The 7,925-nt window shown below is 38.9% G+C and overlaps 1 long non-coding RNA gene across 1 annotated transcript; it reads left to right on the forward strand.

The window, feature by feature from the left end:
- Positions 1-1,495: 1,495 nt before the first annotated feature.
- Positions 1,496-7,134, forward strand: LOC308485017. Its single transcript, XR_013990303.1, has 3 exons — positions 1,496-1,744; positions 2,156-2,250; positions 6,899-7,134. It is a non-coding gene; the product is annotated as an uncharacterized lncRNA (long non-coding RNA).
- The last annotated feature ends 791 nt before the right edge of the window (positions 7,135-7,925 follow it).

Genomic DNA, 7,925 nt, shown 5'->3' on the forward strand with positions numbered 1-7,925 from the left:
CTAATCCCTTACTATTACTAGCGTTTCTGTAAGCTGTTCGACAGCCTGCAAGAAGAAGGGCAGAGAATTCTCTGCCATCATGAGTTTAGCATACATTACTATTAGTCTAGGTGTCTTGCATTACTAGGGTTGAGCCAAAGTGTGCTTCAAAAATGCCCCATTTTGGTACAAGGATTTGCCCATTCAGACTGAAGATTGCCTTACTCTGATCTGGCTTCATGATATCTTCAAATAACCAAATCTGATTGGCTATTTAACATTGTCAGGACATTTGCTTAGAATGTGGGAAACACTGGCATGTCATCATCATATTGCCTAAGTCAGTGGGCAACACTTTCAGGGGGGAAATCTGCTCACACCACACAATTTTTTTTATTGATAAGAAATACATTGGAAGACAAAACAAAAAAGAATTCATAGGAGTGCTTGATTTATAACACAGAACACAACTACTTTATAATATGATCATGGGACACTGAGAAAATTTAAAACAATGCAGCTACATAAGAAGAAGAAAATATTGATACTATGCTATATAACACTGAAATGTTTCTTCAATTGTCCTCGAATCTTCTCTCCATACCTGAGATTATCTCCTGCCAGTGTGGCATGCCACACACTTTGAGAACGCTGGCCTAAGTGATCTTCGATGAATAGATGAGATTACTTCAGGGAGAAACCATTGCTGGATTTTTATTTTTATTTTTAATGACAACAAAGGTGCAAAATGGAAAAATAAGCATGCCAAAAGGAAAACAATAACGGTGATACAGGGTGTGTGAAAAAGAGCAACAGAGAGAGTAAAGCCTGGAGAAAAAACTAAAGTTCATTTTATCATGCATGAATCTGAATTGTACAGGCACAAAAACTATGCAGTGGAGAAGAAAGGTCATATCTTGAACTAGATCAGTGTTATCATTTCAGCCCTAATACTCTGCATGATGTGAAAGGAGGACGGTGACAGATGATAGCAAATCTACTGAGTGCATGACTTGATAAGTGGAATGCTGAAATAATCATGCTGAGCTACAACCCTTTCTACAATCTGAGATGGCAAAGAAGAATTGTAAGTAAATTAATAGCAATTGTGGTGGACGAGAATGGCCCCATGAAAACAGTATGCCAGGTATCTCAAGGTTGATAGGTCGGACTGCCATACATCTGGAATTTCCCAGACATAGATGTGATTCAATATGGCACCCCATATTGAAAGTGTTGACTTTTTTTTGACGAAAATACAACAATGGCAACTTAGGCAAAAAAAACCAAAAAAAAAAACAAAAAACCTTAACAACTTTTGTGTCCAGATTTTCATGCAGACAAACATACAGTTTGCGTATTTCTCTTTGGCTATCTTCTGCCCCATGCATAGCCCACCAAAACTAGACCAAATGTCATTTTCACATCTTGCTTATCATCTGGTTAAGTGTTTAGTCCAAAATCTAGCACTACCTTCCAAGTAGCAGCACTTTGATACATACGAAAGTCAATGTGGCGTTTGCCTCCTAGGTGGGTCATAAGGAAAGGGTTAAATGAGTGTGAAGTGATTGGCCAGTGGGAACCCAAGGGGAGGAGTTAGAGTTAGAGTTGGAGTTGTGTGGAAGTCAGTTGGGAGCTGGAGAAGGAAGAGGGAGGATAAGTCTGTGGGTTGGTCTAGTTTTGATGTGAGAGAGTGAGAGCAACTGTTAGGAGGAGTCAGATAGACAGTTGGGATAATAAATTAGGAGTTATTAGGAAGGTATAGGCCAGTAAAGAAACTAAGATTAAGAAACTGACAAGAAAAATTATCTGAAACCATAAACTTGTTAATGCTTATAAAATAAACTTGCTTATTTGATTTAATGTTAACAACTGTCTGGACTCAGTGTGTACCCAAGAGAAATGGGTTGGTGGCAGCGGGGAAGTGATCATAGTGGTGGCACAGGGATCAATAGACCGTCACACATCCAGGGACCCTGTGTGATAGTCAACTCTTTCATTACTGTTTCTTTCTCAGGGTGGGGTGGGTGGGGGTGGATTAGCCTAAAAAGGAAGACGCACTTGGATTCATAAATCCAATAAATCCAATTTGGCAAACAAATCCAAAACAGTGTATAAGCAGCTGGTACTTTCATAAACTGAGGAACTGCTACTGATTGATTTCTCTGTTCCACAGGAGTCTGCTGTGGAAAAGGGCGTACAGGAGAAAACTGGAGGGCAAATTGCAGGATGGAGATGAAGAGCTGCTGCTTCTAGATCTCTTCACTCTAGGTGTGCCAGGGGACTTGGAGGAGCAACCAGGGCTTGAGGAAATGGTGGCATTTTCCTCAGTGGAGAAAAACCACGCAGGAAAAGCTTGAGGCATGTGTGCATGCGCCAGTGGATTGGGGTGGCATGCAACACTATTATGACTATGTGATGGGACATGTGACTAAGCCTCAGGATATCAGGGTTCAAATGTCCACTCAGCCAGGAAGCTCACTGGGTGACCTTAGGCCAGTCACCATCTGTCAGCCTAAACTACCTCACAGGGTTGTTGTGAGGATAAAATGAGGCGGGTCATGAACTCCTTAGATAAAGGCAGGATATAATTTAAATAAATAAATATTAAATATTAATGAATACTTCTGTCATTACCACCACCAACACTACTATTACATTCCTCATTGACATGTACCTGATAGTTGAATGCAGCCTTGAATAGGGAAATTCTGTATTTCTTCAGTGCACACAGGTTTAGTTTGAAGGAGATCAAAGGAAAATGTGCTCCTAAGAAAACAAAGGTCCCAGCTGAGTGACTTTTTGGCTGCTGGTTGCTATTCAGTATGTAATGAACTGAGTAAATTGTTTGCCATTCACCTCCTCTAGGTTCTGGCATTAAGTGGACTGTTGATATATTGCAAACTCCTTTCATGCCAGAGGCCCTCGTTTCACACCACCTCTCATACTTACTGACAGTAAAATTCTGAAATACAGGACAGAGGAAAACGGACTCCTTGCTATAAGAATGCCATGATGTGGCAAGATCACAGCAGAGCTTTAGCTAGGATACATGTGCACAAGCAAATACTTGAGTTCTTAGCGACAACACTGTTGCAAACGCTAATATAAATTCGGATAGACATGACATAGACATTCCCCCTTTGAACCTCTTGAAATTGTGCTTCAGGCTGTGAGCGTACCTCTGAAATCTTCCATGTGCATTATTCCGGGCTGTATGTGTGTGGGATAAGCAGAAAGAAGGAAATGAAAGGGAAATGTGGTTTTGTCTGTGTGGAAAGTGAAATATGACCTACATTTAAAGAGACAATGCGCCCAATCAGCCAGAAACACATGCCACTGTACGCTCAAGTACAAACTGACTTGATTGAGTGCAGCAGTGATGAAATTTGCAATCTGCCGTTCCAACCTGCAGTCCTACAGCTTGTTTCAGTATGGGGACTGCAGAAGTCAAAATCCAAGAAGGTGGCAAGCAGGAATATTTACCTGGAATGTTTCCAAGTGGAAATAGAAAGGAAGTCAATCCCATCCTAGTTCAAACAGACTGTGGTCCTCGTGTGGCTTCCTGGATGACTGGATTGGGATGGTGCCAGATTCACAAGCCAACAAGGCTTGCAAACAGTGGCAATGCTAAAATGCTGCATATAGAACCTTAAAATAAGGCTGCCATTATTAATCTGAATTTGTGCTGAACTGAATTTTGTAAGTTTCAGGGGTGAAGTGAAAATACTTCCTACACCTCCCCCCCCCCAATTTGATGAATCTTCAAATGTAGCAAATTTTAAGAATTTAAAGATAAACCCCCTTCAGTAAATGTTTTTAAACCACCAATCCCTGAAAATTATTGAATATGCCCATATCCATTCATGTGGGATGAATGATCCCATGGGAGTGAGAGAGATACTCAACACATCTTTATTTTTATTTATATATTTCTATACTATAAATATAATACTATAACTGTGTACTCTGGGAAGTTCATGATTTAAAATAAATCAATACAATCAACTGTACTAAAAACAATCAATATAAAAAACACGTAATTAATAATACGTGGCAGAAAGCCATACAACGTCATAAAATCAATAAAGCAACACTTAAAAAAACCCAGAAAGGCAAAATTTAAGTATTCTATTACCTTTTTGTACTCAGGTTAGTGTATCTGAAAACAAAGCATTTGGCTCTGAGTGGTTTCTTGGGTGATCCATCAAAGCTACTGTACATTTTTCTCATCCAAACCATTCTTTTTAAGCGTTTACAATTGCCTTTCTGTTTGAACCTGCAGTTACTCCACAGAGGTGCCATAACAGATTAAACCCCATCATCTTTCTAGAGTTCCAATGGATCTTTAAGCCCACACAACAAACTGAAGCCAGGAATTTCACATGCACACAGAATGAAGGCCTTGGGCAATACAGCTGAAGCAACATCTTAGCATCACCACTACTTTGGGTATTGGGGGATTATTGTTTTGTTACAGCACTGAATTTCCAGCAGTTCCTTACACTGGCACGACTTACAAGAATAGCACCCTTAACGTGTGAAATTATTTCAGATGCTTAGTAATGCTATGTCTTACCATTCATGTGTCATGTGGGAGTCCTTGTAAACAACATCTGACCATCACTGTCCTGCTATTTTAGATGCTGTGTGCCTTATCGTTTATATATAGTTGTACTTCATATGTCCAGGCTATTGCTTGCAGCAATGTTTGTACTAGCTACCTCTTCTTCAAGTTACTATAAAAAAACAGTCACCCATAAATAGCAATACTAGCCTCAAACACGATGCATAATATATGCATATTCATATTTTTTTTAAAAAAAGTACAGCATGCCCATCTGTCAGTAAGAATGTCCATTTTCATCTGCATAAGCCACATTATAGAAATAACTCCCCTTTATCTGTTATCAGAAATTTGTCCTAAGTAATTTTTAAAACATCATCATCATCAGTATCTAAACTCACAGTAATTCAAGGAACAGAAGCTATAGGGTACATCAGAAGACATTATCATAATCGTATTAGGTCTATAATTTACTGTCTTCAGTTCCTGTAAAGTAACAATATTTTAGCCCTGCTGATCCCTGATCCCTGCGCACATTAGAAATAAGCAACCACAGAACATTGGCAAAACAGCCTATCCTGCAATAGATGCAGTAGTGGAGTGGTGGAGCTCATGTAACCTCCTGAAAGCTGAATTGCTGCAGCTTACCTGGAGGGCAAAGTGATGGAAAGGTTGGCATGGCGCAAACATTCCTGCTGATGTGTTTGTACCACACCAACCTTTCTGCCACCTCCCCATTTCTGTCCAAGGAAGCAGCAGTGACTCAGCTGTCAGGAGGATAGGTGAACCTGCTACTCTGTCATGCCATCTGCTACTGACCAAATGTTGCTGTCTCCTGTGCAACCTTGTCCCTGCATTTCCAGAGAACACTTCCCATGCTTCTCTTGCAAGTCTGAAATGAAGTAGTGGAGCACATGGTGCTTCTTTACAAATATATTCCCCAGGTTTGTGTCTTTGATGTTCCAGTTCTAGGGAGCTCTCTTTGATGTTCCAGTTCTAGGGAGCTCTGTGGCATGGACACAAATATTGCCTTTGCATTCTGCCTCTGTTGATGTAGTGAGAAGACAAACCTGACAAATCCCTTACTGTAAAATAAGATTACAAACTAGTGAGGAATGAATTTTTTCAATGTTGATATCTCTCTGTTTCTTATTTTTCCAGTCTTGACTTCAGTATGCCACATTTCCACATCAGACTGCAATCTTTAAAAAAAAAAGTCCTCCTGAAAATCAATCAGCATTTTTGTGCACATATTTGTATGCAATTTTGCCTAATAGACACATTTTTGTGAATGGTCTTCCTGAATGCATCTTTTGTATGTTATTTTCACTAGCACGTGCATTTATATGTACACTTTCTCCTACCGTACACATATTTGTACACATTTTGGAGGACTGTATTGCAAAATTTAGAAAAATGCAAATGTTGAAGGACTGCTGTGTGTTTTTTGGTTCATTTATTGTTTGGGGAAGAGCTAATAAAGTAGGTCCTCATTAATTGTGACCTGAACCAAGTATGTCCCCCTCCCCTAAGAGTTACTAGAAATATGGTCAAACGGAAAAATCCACACAGGATATAATTGGTGTTTATCTGATTAAGGAGATTATCAGAAGAGATCATAAAGAAAAAGAAAAAATGTACAAATAAGATGAGATGTGGAAACAGCAAGATAAGACTGGATAGAATTATGAACTTTATTTGGACTGATTTGGATATGAATGCAGTAGCAAGAAGATGATCGGAATCCCCCTTCGAAACTTGAAATATGGGTCCCCTCAACAAAAATTTAAAATTCGGCTTTGTAATTCGGAATTTATGTGATGTGATTTGATTTGATTTGATTGGTCAGTTAATAATTTATTTATTTTTTTAAAAAGAGTTACTAGAAATAGTCTATGTATGCTGTCAGAACATTCATGCTTCTTTTATTTTAATTCATTGATAATGATCACAGCATATCAGTGGAGGAGCTAGTTAGTAAAAATATTGCTATGGGTTGGTAGCTGTTGATCTACTTGTAGGAGCAGCTGATCTATCCTTCCTGCAATTTTGGCCATGATTTTTGAAATGTGGTTGATTTCTGATTTTTGCATACCTGTGCTGGTAGGAACTACTTGATTATTTTTGTGAATTGCTCAGATAACTGTGTGTGAGTCAGAAAGCTGCTGAAGCATGAATAATTGACTAGGAGTATGCAGCAAGGAGAAAGAAGGAGGCCTGTTTCCAGTGGACTGGGACTTTCTAGTTACAAATAAGCTCTTACTGTGTTGGTGTTGGGTTAAAAGTGTAATTGTGCTTTATGATCCATTTTTGACTGTGTGTTCTAATACCTTTGCTGTTATTTTTCTACAGGGAAACTGTTTGTTGCACACCTGGGAGGTTCTGTGCCAAAATCAGAGATAGAAGGAATGTTTTAGGGGTAAAAGGTTGCAGCTTGGTTAAGGCAGAAAGCAGGAGAAAGGGTCAGACCATTATGGCTGATTTCTGTTCTGCATCCACAGCTGTGGTCACAGGAGAAGCAAGACACCTTTTGGGGTGTCAATGCTGTGAAGCCCTCCATTGTAATCTCAAATTGTATATATGTGTAAATAAACCATCTATCCTAAAGACACTGCAGTCTCCACTGTGCCTCATTTCCAAAAGGAAACACGAACCCTGGGTAAGTGCCTGAAACCCCTGGGATCTTGCAGAGATGGTGGTGGTGTGCGGGAATGGTATTATTTATGATGCTGAAATGAATGAAGTTGAGATGCTGGGTTTTTTGTTTATTTTTAAGAAATCACTAAGAGTTCTCGGCAGTTAATAATAATGCTAACCCAGCGACACAGGGATTAAAGGGTGGAAATTTAAATATTATCTAAGGTCAAGAGTCTTGTTTGTTGAAATCTTTTTTTGGAAATGCTGGCATGAGCATGAAGTAAACAAAATTTTAAAGGTATAACCTGAAGCTTAAACAGTTTACTGTGAAGAGATGGTTTTCATTCAAGTTAGTAATAACTTCTTTGCAAGCTCATGAAGTTCCAGGTGTAAATAAGGGGGTCAGAAAATTTAGGAAGCTTGATATCAACTCTTTAACTCAACCTCTTTTCTCTCTTGGGAAAACTAGAAAGATCTTGATTAATAATAATAATAATAATTTATTTTTACGGTCAGAGACCAGCTTGTGAAACACAAATGAAACTATAATCCCAAAAGCAAAACAAGCATTTAAAACAATATACAACAATGGAGTTTAAGTTTAAAAATGAGGTATGCATGTAAACACATAAAATCTTTAAGATAGACTACCATAGAGAAATGTCCCAGAGTCACCCGTGGATCTGAGTTTGGGAATTTTCTTAACAAACTAGTTTGAATCGGGGGATGGTCTGTGCCTCCA

The sequence above is a fragment of the Podarcis pityusensis genome, assembly GCF_964106645.2.
Source record: "Podarcis pityusensis genome assembly, chromosome: 9".
Lineage (NCBI taxonomy): Eukaryota > Metazoa > Chordata > Lepidosauria > Squamata > Lacertidae > Podarcis > Podarcis pityusensis.